This window comes from Dendrobates tinctorius, unplaced genomic scaffold (assembly GCF_039654945.1).
Source record: "Dendrobates tinctorius isolate UK_male_01 unplaced genomic scaffold, ASM3965494v1 ptg000103l, whole genome shotgun sequence".
In the NCBI taxonomy this organism is placed as follows: Eukaryota; Metazoa; Chordata; class Amphibia; order Anura; family Dendrobatidae; genus Dendrobates; species Dendrobates tinctorius.
In genome coordinates, this window is record NW_027361771.1 from 8,911,208 (window position 1) to 8,931,285 (window position 20,078).

Genomic DNA, 20,078 nt, shown 5'->3' on the forward strand with positions numbered 1-20,078 from the left:
TAGTCGTGGTAACAGGCTGTATGGTTCCCCCACCCTGGTGCCCCACAGATAAAACACAATGTCCCTTCTGCTGCATGTGTAGCGCTCGCAGGAGAACACTTACTATCACTGTCAGATTCATTTCCAGCTCTGTCACTCCGGTTCTGTATTTCCAAGTTGCACAAAACACCTCAGAGTCACAGTTCTTTTCCAACAGTTGAACTTTACAAATCAAAAGGGCATTTGTTACACTGGCAGCACAGGTCAAACACAGAGAGATATTCTTATCTTTCCCTGCCATCCGGGCAGCCTCAATCCTTACTAGCAGCTCCATCTCCCTTTTCCCGGCAATCTCTGCCGTATCTTTGGACAATCCGTGTCCCAACCGTACCTCCAGCGTCACCAGCTCCCTGTCAACCCCTCGTCCGGTTCCGATTGGGAAAGGTGTCGGGAGTGCCATCTCAGCTGCTCCTGCCCCGATCGTAGACCCTGGATCCCTCTTGAGGATGATCTAGTTGGGCTGGTGCCCATCGGCACTTATTTGCCTGGGGCCCCTTACTGCCATAGCAGCTTTATCCCCATGGCTGGCCGTCTGCGTCATCTGCTGCTCACACCTTGCCCTGGGTAAGGCTGCCCAGGCTCTGCTGCCTATACAGGAAGTCCCATTCCTATATCCCTGACTCTGCACTTCCCTGTCCTGTAACTCCTCCCAGCTGCTAAATCCCTATGCTAACTAACACTCCTATCTATTCTAATTTCTATCTCTAATGAGCCCCCCTCTATTCTAATCCCCCTACAGTCCTATGCTAAGCCTATACACAGTACCTGACAGACACATGACATTACAGTACATAAACATTACATTTCACATTAATAATCAATGAGGTGCCGCTCATAATCCTGTGAGCAGCTACCAGAGGAGAGGAGGCACGTGAGGGTCCCCCCACCTCCTTACAAGTGCATTCCAGAGGACTGGGTCAGCATGGGAGAAGTCTTGAAGACGGAGGTGCGAGGTTCGAATTATGGAGGATGCTAGTCTTAGGTCAGTTTTAGAATGGAGGGCACATGTAGGGCGATAGACAAAGATGAGGGAGGAGATATAGGGTGGTGCAGAACTGTGGAGGGCTTTGTGGTTGACCGCGCAACATAAACACAATGTCCATTCTGATGTGTGCTGTAGTGCGTTGTGGAATAGAGTCCTCCTCAGGTAACAGCTTTCAGATATTCTTCACTGACACGCAATGATCATCAGAGTCCAAGTTCATTTTCAACATAACAACTTTACTTAGCTCATCCAGTTTAGTTACAGACACCGAACAGCAATCTTCACACGTTACGGACACTCCTTTCCCCAAGCTGTCCCTGGTCCTCCTTGATACCACGTGTTCCCGTACTGTATCCTCCAGTACCGCAGCTTCCTGAGTAGCCGAGCTTGCTTTTTCCTGGTGTTCCCAGTCCATTACCAAAAGATACCGCTGCCAATCCTTTCCAGACCGTAAGTAGCTATTTCCCTCATGCTGCTCTGATTCACTCTTGCTCATGTCTTTCCACCCGTAGGGCATGGATTGATCAGCTTCTGATTGCCCTCCCCCGAATCATATGTAGGGGGGGGGTCACATGGGAAAACAGACACTATTTTAACTTAGATTTCTAGCTATTTACTTCATATCCCCTTTTATCTTGATTTGGTTTAAAAAAGGTTAATTTTCACTTTAAGCTGTGGGGTCACTCACGAGCTGTTGCTAGCCAGTTTTTCTTGTTTTATTGGCGCCTTTTTCCTCCCTTCTGATTGGAGGAATGGAAGTTGTTGACAAGAATTTTCAGTATAAATAAAGAGGTTTTGTCAGTTATCCTCACTCTGTGAGGTAAAAAGAAATTTACATCATCGTACCAGTCATGGAGAGCCTTTTACAGAAATTGATTCAATGAAGACAGAGCCGAATGGATGCAGAGCTGTCTAGCCTTAGATCCTGCCCAGGCAATGGGTGAATTTTCTGCTCCTGCTCCTGTCATGATGCCACTGGATCTGCAGTCAAGCCTTACCTCAGCTGAACCTTCTGGCCGTTCTGGGTCCAGGAGGAAGCGTCACCCGAAGATTCCCTACTCTCCGCCCTCAGCGTCTGATTTACCCGGAAACCGGAGGAGGGAAGTCCATGAGAAGACGCCAGCTGCCCGGGTGTCGCGCAGTATATCGCGGGACTCCCGGCGACGTCATGGGCCAACACCTCCTCCAGCTGATCGACATGCTGTCGCAGCTGTGACCCGCCTCAGCAGTAAAAGCACAGAGGGGGCAGCGGCTCCTACTCCCGGCTGCAGCTCCAGCGCATGGCGTACAGATGCGCTTGCTGCCCCTGCTCCTTCACAAGCCTGGTGGTCCTCTGAGTCGGAAGAAAAAGACATTGCTGCCGGCCAAGTTCCTCTGCAGCTCCGTTCGCCCCATCCAGCGGGCTTGAGCGGGAGCTCATCTCAAGCTCAGGACACAGCGATCTCTGGACAGGGTGAGAACTTCCATGTGCCCCTGTCAGTATCCCAGAATTACCTAAAATCCCTAATCAGTTCTGTGGTGTCTGAAGCGTTGGTGTCTATTAATAGATCCAACCCCATTAATATGGCTAGTCAGACACATTCTGTTAACCCCTTACATTCAGGTGTTCCTCAGTCTCTTTTGAAGGAGGCCATGATTTGTGAACTCTCACCGTTAGGGTTCCATTTACCCGCCTCCGTCAAAGAGATAATTTGGAATGGGAAATATATTGATTTATTTTCTCTCCTTCCTTCTCATAAGGACCAACATCTGAAAGTTAACAAGCGGGATGATAGGGTTTCGGGTGATGAAAAGAAGCCTTCAGTAATTAAATCTTTTAACAATTGGCTGCAGGCCTTTTTAATTTTTGCCGCTGTCCTTGGGGAGAAAAGTCCTAATTTATGTTGTGGTTTATTCCAACACATCGACATTGTACTGGAGGCTTATAGGAACTTTGGAGGCTTAGCTTGGTTAAAATATGATGAAGCGTTTCGTCAGAAATTAGCAGTTCATTCAAATGTTTCATGGGGGGGTTAAAGACGTAGGTTTGTGGTTGAATATGATTCTCCCGCAGAGGCAATTTTCAGTTAAACTACATCTTCAACTAAGAAAGGCTTCTGCTTCGCATTTAACGAATCTTCTTGCAAATGGATGCATAATTGTCGCTACAGACATGAATGCTCATTTTGTGGTGGGTCTCACCCGCTAATCAAATGTTTTAAGAAGGCGAATAAGATTTCTCAGCAAACATCTGGCAAAGATATTTTTCTTAAGAGCCCCGACTCCAGTGATTAGGGAAAAAATACTGCCGTGGCTAAGCATATACCCAGACACAGCGAGTAAAGATCTACTTTTATCAGGTTTTTCTGTCGGATTTCACATCCCCCATTTCAAAGGTACTGGTTGCTCTATAATTAATAATTTACCATCTGTTCGTGCCCTCCCTGAAATAGCTGAAGCTAAAATATCTAAAGAAATTGAATTGGGTAGGGTTGCAGGTCCTTTCGATCACCCTTCTTTTTCTAATTTTCGCATTTCTCCTCTTGGTGTTGTCCCCAAAAAGAGGCCGGTTCTTTTAGACTTATTCATCACCTTTCTTATCCCCATGGCTCATCACTAAACGATGAAGTTGACAAATCTTTGGTCTCTGTTCATTACACGTCTTTCGACAATGCTCTGGATCTTTTGAGATTATATGGGAAAGATTCCTTTCTTCCAAAATCAGACATCCAATCAGCTTTTCGCTTACTGCCTGTTAACCCTTCCGGCTTCAACTCATTAGGTTTTTTCTTTAACGATAAATTTTTCTTTGACAAATGTCTTCCCATGGGTTTTTCCCTCTCATGTTTTTATTTTGAGTCATTTTCTTCTTTTTTACAATGGGTAGTCCAATCTAAATTTCCTTCGGGAGGCGTTCTACACTATCTGGACGATTTCCTTTTTATAGCTACTCCTAACTTTGATACATGTCAGGGTCTTCTTAATACATTTACTGATGTTTGTCGTGAATTTGGTATTCCCATAGCTTTAGATAAGACGGTTTCTCCCACCAAGTGTCTAGAATTTCTAGGTATTACTATAAATTCTTCAGCTATGGAGTGCAGGTTATCTTTGGATAAAATCTCAAAACTTCAAAATTCCATGGTTATGGTCCTCAAAAAAGAGAAAATTACTTTGAAAGAGGTTCAATCTCTGTTAGAGTTATTAAATTTTGCCCTGAGAGTGTTACCAATGGCGATGGTTTTTTCTCGTAGATTGTATGACGCTACGAAAGGGTCAAAATCTCCTCTCATTTAAAGGTTACTTCTGACTTGAAAGATGACATTAAGATTTGGTTAGAATTTCTTTCTAAGTATAACGGTAGATCTTTTTTCCAGTCTCTTTTTCATTCAGCTGATTCTGTCCCCCTTCTTTTTCACGCAGATAAACATTTGGGCTTTAGCGCCATCTGCTTTTCACATTGGGTATTCCAGTCTTGGCCTGATAACTGGATTTTGCACAGGCTAACTGATGACAAATTATTTTTGGACCTGTTTTCTCTGCTTTCTTGCATCATTTTATGGGGGCACCTTTTAAAAAATAGAAGATTATTAATTGTTTCAGATTGTCAAGGGTTTTTATTGGCGGTTAATACCCTTTCTTCCAAAAATAGGCTTTGTGCTAAAATCCTCAGATACCTGGTCCTACATTGTTTAAATTATAATATCTGGTTGAAAGCAAAGCTGGGAGTTAGTAACAATTTACTAATTTGTACTTCTATTTGTCATCGACAGTGGTCTCTCTTCCGACAATTGGCTCCAGAGATGGAATTGGAACCAACGTTTTACCCCCCCTTCCCTCTGGGATTGTTTCCAGGGCCGTCAGCCTGTTTTATAAGGCAGTCTTTAGCGGATAGAACATGGGCTAATTATTTAGCCGCATGGCAGCTCTGGTTTTCTTTCTGTATCATAGAATCGTAGCGTTGGAAGGGACCTCCTGGGCCATCTGGTTCAACCCCTTGCTCCAAAGCAGGATTCGCTAAATCATCCCAGTCAGATGTCTGTCCAGCCTCTGAAGACTTCCATTGAAGGAGAACTCACCACTTCTCATGGCAGCCTGTTCCACTCATTGATCACTCTGTCAAAAAGTTTTTTCTAATATCTAATCTGTGTCTCCTCACATTCAGTTTCATCCCATTGCTTCTAGTCTTTCCTTGTGCAAATGTACCTCTTTTGGTTTTTCTTTTATTAATACTTCCTCTGGTTCAGCTATTAAATTTGCTGAATACTTGTTGGAAAAAGGTTTCTCTTACTCAGCTCTTTCCAAGCACATATCTGGTGTGTCATTTTTTCTAAAATTATACGGAGGGAAGCCGTTATCCAATTATTTTCCGGTAAAGCAATTTCTGAAGGGTCTCAGAAAAGGTACATTCAAAAGTGATGATAGGAGGCCAATTTCTTTTCAACTTTTAATCGATTTATGTAATGCTTTGAAGTCTGTCTGTTTCAATTATTTTGAATGCTCTCTTTTTACCACAGCCTTTTGCTTAGCGTTTTTTGCAGCGCTGAGAGTGATTGAAGTCGTTTTGGCCAAGAAATCTGAGCCTTCTGGTTTGTTATGCTCAGATGTCATTTTTGAGGACTCCTACATAATTTTATTCATTGGTAAATCTAAAACGGACCAACTTGGGAGAGGTTCTTCTATTCGCCTTAATGCCATTCCCAATACTTCCATATGCTCAGTTTTCAACGTTTTAAATTGGTTAAAGTTAAGGCCAGCATATTCTGGCCCTTTGTTTATTCATTCCAATGGTGAACCAGTCACCATCTTTCAATTTAACTCTTTGTTGAAGAAATGCTTATTTAAGTTAGGTTTAAGTCATCTGAAGATATCTTCGCATTCATTTAGAATCAGTGCTGCTACCGAAGCAGCCAGATCTGGTTTTAATGAAGAAAAGATCATGGCCATACAAGACCGAGTTAATTAAATAACTAAAATGAATAACACAGAAACAACAATAGTGGATGAAAAATGGCCGTGAGTTTATTTTTGGTTAAATAAATAAATATTAACCAATCCATATTAAATACCCAAAATAATTACACAGAAGAAACAATCCGCCCCTTAGCGGGCGATTTTCCCACAAATAAGCCTCACGACATTCGATTCAAACAGTAGGGGAGGGAAGGGAATCTTCTTTTTCTTCAGAGAAATGCTGTGTGAGGAAAAAACTGCCAAACAGGGATTTATATACAGTATTATCACCACAGCTGTCAAAGCAAAATCAACCAATGAAAATACACCTGAAATCTGAATCCACCAATCAGGGCCCGTAAAAACGGCGCCAAGAATTCCTCTCAGAAACCTTGCATAAAATCCGATTACCACGACAAAATTATAACTTTATGAGGAGAAAATCTGACTTAAAATAAATAATTTTAATACTCCATCTACGGCCTGTATGGCTATGGGACCCCCCCTTTATATTTTATTCTTTATTACGGGGGGGGCTGACAAACGTTTAGGAAGATGGGAATCAAATCGCTTTAAGTTTTATGTTCGGCAAAATCTGTATCATTGTTAACTATTTACTCTCTTTCAGAGCCAGTTTATGTTTGGATAGTGAGATACTCTTTCATTTTCTGGGCTAGGAAGAGAGACAGCCAGAGGTCTCACTCCGAGAATTTATCCTTTAGAATCATAGAATCGTAGCGTTGGAAAGGACCTCCTGGGCCATCTGGTCCAACCCCCTGCTCAAAGCAGGATTCGCTAAATCATCCCAGTCAGATGTCTGTCCAGCCTCTGTTTGAAGACTTCCATTGAAGGAGAACTCACCACTTCTCGTGGCAGCTTGTTCCACTCATTGATCACTCTAACTGTCAAAAAGTTTTTTCTAATATCTAATCTGTGTCTCCTCCCATTCAGTTTCATCCCATTGCTTCTAGTCTTTCCTTGTGCAAATGAGAATAAAGTTGATCCTTCTACAATGTGACAGCCCTTGAGATATTTGTAGACAGCTATTAAGTCTCCTCTCAGTCTTCTCTTTTTCAAACTAAACATTCCCAAATCCTGCAACCTTTCCTCATAAGACAGGGTTTGCAGACCGGTCACCATTCTGGTCGCTCTTTTCTGAACTTGCTCCAGTTTGTTGATGTCTTTTTTAAAATGTGGTGCCCAAAACTGGACACAATATTCCAGATGAGGTCTGACCAACGAGGAGTAGAGGGAAATAATGACTTCACGTGATCTAGACTGTATGCTTCTGTTAATACATCCTAGAATTGCATTTGCTTTTTTTGCTGCTGCATCACACTGTTGACTCATATTCAGTCTGTGATCTATTAGTATACCCAAGTCTTTTTCACATGTGCTGTTGCTTAGGCCTATTCCTCCCATTCTGTATATGCTTTTTTCATTTTTATTTCCCAGATATAGTACTTTGCATTTTTCCCTGTTAAAAACCATTCTGTTAGTTGCTGCCCACTTCTCCAGTTTATTTATATCTTTTTGAATCCTCTCTCTCTCTTCTCTAGTATTAGCTATCCCTCCTAGCTTTGTGTCATCAGCAAATTTAATCAGTTTACCTGCAATTCCTTCATCTAAATCATTGATAAAGATGTTGAACAATACAGGGCCCAGGACAGAGCCCTGTGTTACCCCACTTGACACATTCTTCCAACTGGATGTGCAGCCATTTACGACCACTCTTTGGGTCCGATCACTAAGCCAGTTATGAATCCACCTAACAGTTGCCTTGTCCATTCCATACTTAGTCATTTTTTCAATAAGGATTGTATGAGATACTTTGTCAAATGCTTTGCTGAAGTCAAGATATACTATATCTACAGCATTTCCTTGATCCACCCAATCAGTGATTCCGTCATAGAAGGAAATTAAGTTAGTTTGACATGACTTATTAGTTACAAACCCATGCTGACTCTGTTTAATCACTTCATTCTTATCCAGGTACTGACATACATGTTGTTTAATAATCTGTTCAAAGATCTTTCCTGGTATAGAAGTCAGACTCACCGGCCTATAGTTGCCTGGGTCCACCTTCTTCCCCTTTTTGAAGATAGGAACAACATTTGCTCTTCTCCAGTCTTCTGGGACTTCTCCTGTTCTCCAAGAATTTTCAAAGATTATGGAGAGGGGTTCAAAAATTTCTTCTGCTATCTCCTTCAGTACTCTGGGGTGTAATTCATCTGGACCTGGAGACTTGAATTCATTTAGGTTAGCTAAGTGTTTCCTCACTATCTTTCTGTTTATAGATATCCTGGATTCTTCTATTCCCTTAATAGGACAGTGAAGAACAGTTGATGTTACATTTCCTTTCTGAGAGAAAACAGATGCAAAATAGGAATTTAAAAGTTCGGCCTTCTCAACATCCTGTCTTACCATTTCATCATTTTCATCCTGTAAAAATCCTATAGCATCTTTGACTTTTCTTTTACTTTTGACATATCCCCCAAATCATTTATTATTGCTTTTGACATCTCTTGCAAGCCTCAATTCATTTTTAGCTTTAGTAATCTGATTTGTGCCCTGCAGGTTCTGCAGACAGCATTATATTCTTCTTTAGATATGCCTCCCTCTTTCCATTTTATAAACATTTTTTTCTTCCTTTTTAGCATGTGCTTAAGTTCTGTGTTCATCCATCCTGGTTTCCTTAAATGCTTCCTATTCCCTCTTTTCGGAATTGTTAACAACTGTGCTTTGAGAATTTCACTTTTCAAGATTTCCCATCCTTCCTGGACATTTTTGTCTTTAAGGATATCCAGCCATTGGATCCCTCCAATTCTCTTTCTGAATCCCTTAAAATCTGCCTTTCTGAAATCTAACCTTGACGTCTGAGTCTTCACAGGTCTTCCTCCTCTAGTTATCCAAAATTCTAAAATAGCATGGTCCCTACCTCCTAGGGTCCCAGCCACTTTTACCTCCTCAACCATTTCCTCCCTGTTTATAAGGATTAGATCCAAGGTAGCAGTTCCCCTTGTTTTCTCCCCTACCTTTTGGAAGATAAAGTTGTCAGCAAGAGAGGATAAGAATTTCCTTGACCTGTTAGTTTTGCCTGAGAGAGATTCCCAACAAATGTCTGGATAGTTGAAATCTCCCATGACAACTATGTCATATTTTTTGGAGAACTTGGCCATTTGATGCATAAAGAGTTCATCCATATCTTCCGCTTGCACAGGCGGCCTGTAGTAAATGCCTACAATGGTGTCCTTTCCATTGTTCTGTCCTTGTATTCTTACCCAAACAGTTTCCACAGAACTCCCAGTCTCTGAAGCTTCAATGCAATTCAGTGCAGATATACGCGTTTCTATCATACAATGCAACACCTCCTCCTCGTTTATCAAGTCTGTTTCTTGCAAATAAGTTGTATCCTTCTAGTCTTGTATTCCAATCATGTGTATCGTCCCACCAAGTTTCAGTGATTCCAATGACATCATATTTCTTTTCCTGTGTTAGTAGTTCCAATTCTCCTTGTTTGTTGCCCATGCTTTGTGCATTAGTATAGAAACATTTTAGTTTGTGATTGGTTTCTCTTTCTCCAATTTTTTTATTAATTAGATTCTTTTGTCTTTGTTCTTCCTTTCCACTTCTAATAGCAGAGTTCTCAATAGCATTTGTCAGGTGTATGGCTTTTTCTGGTCTTTTTCTTCCCTTCCCATGTTGTTCTAGTTTAAAGCTCTCCTTACAAGTGTAGCAAGGCGACTTCCAAATACATGCTTTCCAGTCTTCGTAAGGTGCACCCCATCTCTAGCAAGTAGTCCATCGTATAAGTAATTCACTCCGTGATCCAGAAATCCAAATCTTTGCTGACGGCACCATCGACGTAGCCAGTTGTTCACCTGCAGAATCTTATTCCACCTCCTTGTTCCATGGCCATCCACTGGGAGGATGGAAGAGAAGACCACCTGCGCTCCCAGTTCTTTCACTTTCTTGCCTAAGTCTTCAAAGTCTCTGCAGATGGTTTCCAGGTCGTTTCTTGCGGTGTCATTTGTCCCCACATGTAGTAGCAGGAATGGGTAGTCATCTGTAGGTCTGAAGAGTCCTGATATCCTGTCAGACACATCTTTAATTTTTGCACCTGGAAGACAGCACATTTCTCTTGAAGTTATATCCGGTCTGCAGATTACGGCCTCTGTTCCTCTCAGCAGGGAATCCCCCATGACCACCACTCTCCGTTTCTTCTTCACAACATTTTTCTTTCTCTATCCAGGAGGACTCTGAAGGCGTAAAAGGTTGCTGTTTGTTGGCAAAGTCTTATCCTGATGTATTTCTTCATTGTTTTCCTGCGTGAGAGCCTGGTACTGGTTTCTGAGCAGTATGGGTGCTGACTGCCTCCTGATCCTCCTGCTTCTCTGGGTCACATGTCTCCATTCCTCTGTTTCTTCAGGTGCACTTCGAATTTCTTCTCTTTCTGTAACATGAAGAGATAATTCTGCTCTGTCCAAGAACTCTTCACCTTCCTTAATGATCTTCAACGTAGCTAACCTCTCTTCGAGATTTTGCAACTTTTCCTCCAACAGGGACACAAGCTTGCATTTGTGGCATGTGAAGTTTGGCTTTTCCACTGGTAAGTCTGTGAACATGTAGCAAGAAATGCAGCTCACCAAATGGCTCCTGGCCTCTTCCATCTTGAGATTTCTTAAAAACGATGAAAGATGAGCCAAAATTCGCGAGCCAAAACCCAGTGATCGTTGAGCTCGCGGAGACTCTTCGCTTATCCCAGAAGGCACTGGGAATATGCAAATGATCTCCTCAAGACTCTTCCCCTGGAAGTCCGTGTTTTCTGGCACAGTGTCAGAGGAATGAGATGGAAGAGTTTAGTTTCTGTATTATTGGATCTTTCATGCAAGTTACCTCATCCTGACATAGTGATTATACATCTCGGTGGTAATGATCTCGGTAAAACCAAGTCTCTTGACCTTATGGACCGAAATGCGGAATGATATTTCATTTCTTAAACTTAAATTTGTCAACACTGCATTTGTTTTTTCTGACATTATACCCAGGCTTTTATGGTCTAGCCCTAAGCTAGCTTTCTTAGAAAAGATTAGAAAAAGGGTCAATAAGAATATGGAACGTTTCATGTTTCTGGTTAACAGTTTTTCCTATAGGCATGTTGATTTAGAAGGTTTCATACCTGGTTTATACAGGAATGACTCACCTTTCAGATATTGGATTAGATATCTTTAATTTGGATTTACAAACAATAGTGGAGCGTTGGCTGCGTTGTTTTGGGGGGGCCATACCTTAAGTAGGTATGGCGTTTGGGGAAAGTCACCCAGGTGTCTGGGTGGACTGGTGGATTGGTGGTTCATATTTATTGGTACTGGGTATTTTTAAGTATTTGATTGGTATTTATTATCAACCTTTTAAGTCACCCTAAATAAACATCGCGGCCATTATTAATCCATAATTCTGGTGTCTGAGTCATATATTTATCAGTTAAAAATGTAATATTCATCGAATGTGTTTTGTTTTCCCTTGTCATAACACAGTTTCTTTACACAACTTAACAGTTCTCCATCCTACTCACTACTAACTACCTCAGGAACCCACTCTCCTAACCCTTCTCTAGCTCCTCTCACTAGAGATCTCCTATTCTATTAACTAGCTCTTATTCTAACTCAATCTAATCTCCTAATCTACAGTGCTCCCCACTGTTCTAAATCCTATATTACCCCTTACTAATACTGAACCTTACTTTATTATTATATTTCCCTATCTCTATCCCTAGCCCATAAAGGTATATAACTTATACAGTACACGAACGTAAGTACATTGTTTGACCTGCCAAAACACAGTAAAACAATATCACATTACATGACACTTTATATGCAAAACGTACCCAGGATGCGGGGCACAAATTAGCCCCCAGCACACCACCTACAATGACTGACACAGAGTGGAGGCTTCGGTAAAGCAGCTGAACAGAAATATGACCCTAGCTGCCGAATTCAGGATGGATTGGAGAGAAGAGAGATTAGTAAGAGGGAGACCGATCAGAAGGGAGTTACAATAGTTCAGATAAGAGTGAATAAGAGCAACAGTAAAGGCCCCGTCTCACATAACGAGATTGTTAGCGAGATCACTGTTGCATCACGATTTTGTGACACAACAGCGATCTCGCTACGTGTGACACATAGTGGCGACCGGGAACCCCGCTGCGATCTCGCTGATCGTGCTCAAATGTCCTGGGCCATTTTCTGATCGTTGGCGTCCTGCTGACCAGCATGCATCGCTGTGTTTGACGCCGACGAGCGACCTTGTTGGCGACTCAGAACTCAGGGATGCAGGCGGGAATCGTCAGGACAGCTGCTGTGTGACAAGGTACCAACAACTGCCGAGGTCGTTATACGGATCGCCAGATCGTTGCTGCATCGTTGAAGAGATCTGCCTGTTTGACAGCTTATTAGCGACCATTTAACAACACACCAGCGATCCTTACCAGGTCGTATCGATGTCAGGATCGCTGGTGCGTCGCTTAGTGTAACGGTACCTAAGAGTTTTAGCAGTTTGAAAGGTGAAAAAATGTCAGATTTTGGAGATGTTTTTAAGATGACGTGAGCTAGTGAGTGATCAGAATTAGGGAACAAAGGAAAGATGAGTGTCAAATATAACCCCAAGACAGTGGGCGTGCTGCTTCGAAGCTATGGTTGAACCCTCCAAGGTAATTTCAATGTCAGGCAGAGTAAGGTTAGTGGAAGGAGGAGACACAAAGTTAAGCCCCCGTCACACATAGCGATCTCATTAGCGAGATCGCTGCTGAGTCACAAGTTTTGTGACGCAACAGCGATATCACCAGCGAGATCGCTGTGTGTGACAGCTATCAGCTACCGGCCCCCCTGCCGGGTATCGCTGATCGTTCAGGAAAGGTCAGGACTTTTTTTGGGTCGTTGGTCTCCCTCTGGCCAGCACGCATTGCTGCGTGTGGCAGGCGGGAGAGCAACGACCAGCAATCAGCGCGCTGGTAACCAAGGTAAGCGTCGGGTTTCTAAGCAGCGCGCAGTGCTTAGAAAGCCGATGTGTACCTTAGTTACCAGCGCGCTGATGCAGGGAGCTGGTAACCAAGGTACACATCAGGTTTCTAAGTGACGTGCGCCGCTTAGAAACCCGATATGTACCTTAGTTACCAGCTCCCTGCATCAGCACACTGGTAACTAACGTACACAGCGACGCCGCGCGCTCGGCGTCGCTGATCGCTGGTGAAGCTGCCTGTTTGACAGCTCACCAGCGATCATGTAGCGACACACCAGCGATCCTGACAAGTTGATATCATTGTCGGGATTGCTGGTGAGTCGCTATGTGTGACGGGGCCCTTAGAGACAGCGAGCAAACAATCCTTGGTATTTTGTATTAAGCTGGGGGTGATGTCACATGAAGAAGTGCACAATTGGGTCTTGTCAGCAAAGAAATGTTACTGGGACCCAAATCTGATTGTTTATACACAGCCCCTATTGGACAGAGAGAGAAAGGAAAGCACCTAGGATTGAGCCCTGAGGAGCCCCAACAGTAAAGGGGCGAGGAGAGGAGTAAGAGGTGGCAAAAGATAGAGTGAAGGAGCAGTCAGAAGGAAAGGAGGAGAACCAGGAGAGAATGGTGTCCTTGAGCCCGATAAAGATGAGCATAGTGAGGAGGATCTGGTGATTCATAGTGTCAAATGCAGAGAGATCCAGGGGAATCAGCAGGGAGCAGGGACCATTAAATTTAGCTGTTGATGATGGCACGTTCAGTAGAGTATAAAAAGCGGAAACCAGATTGTAGAGGGTCAATAAGAGAATGATATGAGAGATAGCAGATTATATATAATATACACGTGCAGTCGTTATGGATTTTATCTAATATACCTGTGCAGTGGTTATAGATTATATATAATATACATGTTCAGTGGTTATAGATTATATAAAATATACAGTCATGGCCAAAAGTTTTGAGAATGACACAAATATTAATTTTTACAAAGTCTACTGCTTCATTTTTTCTAATGGCAATTTGCATATACTCCAGAATGTTATAAAGAGTGATCAGCTTAACAGCAATTACTTGCAAAGTCAATATTTGCCTAGAAAATGAACTTTATCCCCCAAAACACATTTCAACATCATTGCAGCCCTGCATTAAAAGGACCAGCTAACATCGTTTCAGTGATTGCTCCATTAACACAGGTGTGGGTGTTGATGAGGACAGGGCTGGAGATCAATCTGTCATGATTAAGTAAGAATGACACCACTGGACACTTTAAAAGGAGGCTGGTGCTTGGCATCATTGTTTCTCTTCTGTTAACCATGGTTATCTCTAAAGAAACACGTGCAGTCATCATTGCACTGCACAAAAATGACCTAACAGGGAAGAGTATCGCAGCTAGAAAGATTGCACCTCAGTCAACAATCTATCGCATCATCAAGAACGTCAAGGAGAGAGGTTCCCTTGTTGCCAAAAAGGCTCCAGGGCACCCAAGAAAGACCAGCAAGCGCCAGGAACGTCTCTTAAAAGTGTTTCAGCTGTGGGATCGGGCTACCAGCTGTGCAGAGCTTGCTCAGGAATGGCAGCAGGCAGGTGTGAGTGCATCTGCATGCACTGTGAGGCGGAGACTCTTGGAGCAAGGCCTGGTCTCAAGGAGGGCAGCAAAGAAGCCACTTCTCTCCAGGAAAAACATCATGGACAGACTGATATTCTGCAAGAGGTACAGGGAGTGGACTGCTGAGGACTGGGATAAAGTCATTTTCTCTGATGAATCCCCTTTTCGATTGTTTGGGACATCTGGAAAACGGCTTATTTGGAGAAGACCAGGTGAGCGCTACCACCAGTCTTGTCTCATGCCAACTGTCAAGCATCCTGAAACCATTCATGTGTGGGGTTGCTTCTCAGCCAAGGGAATGGGCTCTCTCTCAGTCTTGCCTAAAAACACAGCCATGAATAAAGAATGGTACCAGAATGTCCTCCAAGAGCAGTTTGGCGATCAACAATGCCTTTTTCAACATGATGGAGCACCTTGCCATAAAGCAAAGGTGATAACTAAATGGCTCAGGGAACAAAACATAGAGATTTTGGGACCATGGCCTGGAAACTCCCCAGATCTTAATCCCATTGAGAACTTGTGGTCAATCATCAAGACACGGGTGGGCAAACAAAATCCTTCAAATTCAGACAAAAGAAAAGCATTGATTTTGCAAGAATGGACTGCTATCAGTCAGGATTTGATCCAGAAGTTGATTGAGAGCATGCCAGGGAGAATTGCTGAGGTCCTGAAGAAGAAGGGTCAACACTGCAAATATTGACTTGCTGCATTAACTCATTCTAACTGTCAATATAACCTTTTGCTACTCATAATATGATTGCAATTATATTTCTGTATGTGATAAAAACATCTGACAAACACACATAAAAACCAGAGGCCAACAGATCATGTGAAAATATAATATTTGTGTCATTCTCAAAACTTTTGGCCATGACTGTATATAATATACATGTGCAGTGGTTATAGATTGTATATAATATACATGTGCAGTGGCTATTGCAGTATATATGGATTAGGTTTGTAACGAATGGAAATGGAGGCACAGGTGGTGAAGTTCACATTTGTTTATTTTTTGAGTGGAATCTTGGGACCACGGTCCGGGGGGCTCCAAAGGGGGTGTGACTAGTGAGCCCCAGGTATCCGTAGTAAGACCCCTTGAACAGGATCTGAATGGAGTACCGGGAGGACCACCTCCAGTTAGACCCTAGACACGTGGCAGCTGTCCCAGTGGGACAAACGGGTAACCAGAATATATAAGTATGGTAGAGCTGACCGGCGGGAGCCGGGTATTCGGGTAGAAGCTGGCACTGACGGTGACCGAATAATCTCAAGTATGCAAGTGGAAGCTGACTCCAATGGAACTGGCGTAGTGCAGAGATTCGGATGGCTAAGTGGTGGGACGAGGCGGAACTGAAGCAGCTGGTACAAACGTCATCCTGGATAGCCAAATAACAGGTCACTGATATTCTGTGGAAACAGTGTAAGCAGAGTACTAGACGGAATACTGCAGAAGAGCAGACACAGAATATAACTAGCAAGAGTAGATACTCGTTGCACCGGCGCCCTCCCTATGGCAGAGGGGCCAGAAATAGCAATCAGTGTGCTGCCATTGGCTAATTACTCTTTTTGAAAAATCTGCGCTGTCTCTTTAAGAGACCTAGAGAGCACACACGTGCGCGGCCTTAATCTCATACCATGGGATGTGCTGGCCATTCTCCAGGAAGCAGGTGGACAGCAGGCAATGGATTAAGAGCGAGGACCACATCGGGGGTCTCGCAGAGGTACGGCCTTCATAGCATTAGGACGGAAACCCTAACAAGGGTCTCGCTGAGGTACAGGCACAGATGTAATAAGGCCGGAGTGACACGTATGAAAAATCGGTCCGAGTCTCCCTGTTGAGAGTCGCACGAGTGTCATGCGAGTACAATCCGATTCTCCACACCTAGCATCCGATTTACATCTGAATGCAGTGTGATTTTAACATGAGCTTTTACATAGAGCAATTCTCTATGCCATTTACACATGATTTTCAAAGGAAATATTAGTCAAAACACACACACACACACACATATAAATAATTGTTTTGCCAATTACTTAAAGGGCTCGGATACGGCTTTAAAAAAGGTGACTAATTTTATTACAATAATTAAATGATTACAGAAAACAGGAAATAGTGTGATATTGTGTACACTTTTGCATAATATAAATTACAAAAGTAAAGTACTTACATTACACGCTACACAGGAAAAACTTCACCAACAATAGTACACATCATCTGTCCGGAAACATCAGCTGTGAGAAGCAAACAGTGAAGACAGAGAAATTCCTGAGATATTCACAGTGTGTACCCACAGGCGTCCCCTTCAGGCCACAGGTTTATAGCCCTAACTAAAGTATGCAACTCTTCTGAACTCTGTGATTCCCTTGCCTGATTTTGTAGGAGAGCGGAATGCGGAATTGTCGGCAACTTAAATATCCTATCCAGAATTTCTCACTGCTGGCGACATATCGCCCAATCCTGCCCCCCCACCCACATTCCACTAATCCTCACTCCCACCTTTCTCACACTAAGAGAAACTACCGCAATCCCTCACACTTAAAATCTGTGTCACTGACCCCCACCCCCCTGCTTCCTCTCTCTGGAGCACTTTGGAATGCCCGCTCCATATGCAATAAGCGCCACGTGCTACATCCTTTGCTAAATACTACTGGGTCGCCCTCCCAGGGCTGTGGGGTACTCGGTACCGGGCCCGATAAGCTTCAATGGGTGATGTCACGGCAGCTGGGACCCGGCCCGTGGCCCTGGGCGCCCATTGTAAAAGGGGAATGTTCAGTGTGCTTATGATGAGTGATTCGTGACGCCACCTGTGGTGTTCGGCAATAGAGATGTAAGCTGACGCTGCAGACAGATCCTCTGGGACAGATGGTGTGGTGCAGCAGTGATGTTATAGCCCTCCACAGGCAGGGCTGTAGTCCCAGGACAGTGTAGGTGAAGTGACACTTAGATGGTGTAGTGTAAGGCGCGAGGGATGTAGCCGTGCTGGGCAGGTTGGCGCAGGAATAAGTGGAGGACACCAGGGCATGTAGTTCCAAAGCTTTACTCACAGTCTGTTGCAGGTACAGGTGCCCGCATCCGTGCCGTGTCCTAGAATCATAGAATCGTAGAGTTGGAAGGGACCTCCTGGGCCATCTGGTCCAACCCCCTGCTCAAAGCAGGATTCGCTAAATCATCCCAGTCAGATGTCTGTCCAGCCTCTGTTTGAAGACTTCCATTGAAGGAGAACTCACCACTTCTCGTGGCAGCCTGTTCCACTCATTGATCACTCTAACTGTCAAAAAGTTTTTTCTAATATCTAATCTGTGTCTCTTCCCATTCAGTTTCATCCCATTGCTTCTAGTCTTTCCTTGTGCAAATGAGAATAAAGTTGATCCTTCTACAATGTGACAGCCCTTTAGATATTTGTAGACAGCTATTAAGTCTCCTCTCAGTCTTCTCTTTTGCAAACTAAACATTCCCAAATCCTGCAACCTTTCCTCATAAGACAGGGTTTGCAGACCGGTCACCATTCTGGTCGCTCTTTTCTGAACTTGCTCCAGTTTGTTGATGTCTTTTTTAAAATGTGGTGCCCAAAACTGGACACAATATTCCAGATGAGGTCTGACCAAAGAGGAGTAGAGGGAAATAATGACTTCACGTGATCTAGACTGTATGCTTCTGTTAATACATCCTAGAATTGCATTTGCCTTTTTTGCTGCTGCATCACACTGTTGACTCATATTCAGTCTGTGATCTATTAGTATACCCAAGTCTTTTTCACATGTGCTGTCACTTAGCCCTATTCCTCCCATTCTATATATGCTTTTTTCATTTTTATTGCCCAGATGTAGTACTTTGCATTTCTCCCTGTTAAAAACCATTCTGTTAGTTGCTGCCCACTTCTCCAGTTTATTTAAATCTTTTTGAATCCTCTCTCTCTCTTCTCTAGTATTAGCTATCCCTCCTAGCTTTGTGTCATCAGCAAATTTAATCAGTTTACCCTCAATTCCTTCATCTAAATCGTTGATAAAGATGTTGAACAATACAGGGCCCAGGACAGAGCCCTGTGGTACCCCACTTGAGACATTCTTCCAACTGGATGTGCAGCCATTTACGACCACTCTTTGGGTCCGATCACTAAGCCAGTTATGAATCCACCTAACAGTTGCCTTGTCCATTCCATACTTAGTCATTTTTTCAATAAGGATTGTATGAGAGACTTTGTCAAATGCTTTGCTGAAGTCAAGATATACTATATCTACAGCATTTCCTTGATCCACCCAATCAGTGATACCGTCATAGAAGGAAATTAAGTTAGTCTGACATGACTTATTAGTTAGAAACCCATGCTGACTCTGTTTAATCACTTCATTCTTATCCAGGTATTGACATACATGTTGTTTAATAATTTGTTCAAAGATCTTTCCTGGTATAGAAGTCAGACTCACCGGCCTATAGTTGCCTGGGTCCACCTTCTTCCCCTTTTTGAAGATAGGAACAACATTTGCTCTTCTCCAGTCTTCTGGCACTTCTCCTGTTCTCCAAGAATTTTCAAGAATTTTCAAGAATTTTTGACTCCTCCGGGTCAGGAGCCCAGCCAACTTCCAGGCAAGATGAAGTACTCCTTTCCAACACTCTGCCAACATATGTACCTTTTCTGAACGTCTCCTCTTATAGCGCCTTTGAATGAAGTACTCCTAGTACTGAGTTACACTGGAGTTCCTCCTGTCAGATGTTCCTATGAACGCTACTTGTACGGCAGACAGCTGTAGCCTGCTTCGGGGACTCCTTGCTACTAAGTCCCGGCTCACTAATATGTTGCTGTTGTGACCCGAAGTCTTGTGTGGGAATAAAGTGGTCACTACTTCTATTCCTCCGGTGTCTGCTGCAGGACCATTAGTATCCGTACAACCTCAGGGACCGCACCCCGGCCTTGCACTTAGAACTTGAAAAGGGTTCTCCTCTAACCTGGTCTGTTATGAATGGGTCACCGAGGAGAAAAATATAAAACAAGCTAAGTCACAGAAAACCAGAGGTTGGTAACTATGCAGATTGCAGATCCCTGATCCTAACCACACAACTAGCAGCAGCTGTGGAGTGTACCTACGATGGTCCTAGACGCTTCGTCACAGCCGGAGGACTAAATTAGCCTGAAGCAAGAAAAGGGGAAAACTAACTGCCCCAGAGCAGACCCCAAAGGAAAGACAGCCCCCACACATGTATTGACGATGAAACAAGATGAAAGCACAAACACAGGCAGGAAAATAGGCTGAGCAAACAATGGGGCCCAAACTAACTAGAAAGGATAGGAAAGGAATGACTGTCTGCAATCTGCAAAAAAAACCTAAAAAATAAAGTCCAACACTTCTGATAGCAAAATTAACCCTGAAGTCACTAGACTTCTCCCACTATATCAGCACTCTGAAATATTCTGAGACAGAGCAAAAAGAGGCCAATCTAATAAGGGACAAAAAGCAAATTGGCAAATACAGATAAATAAGAGTGGAAATTTAGCGCAGCCCCAGCCG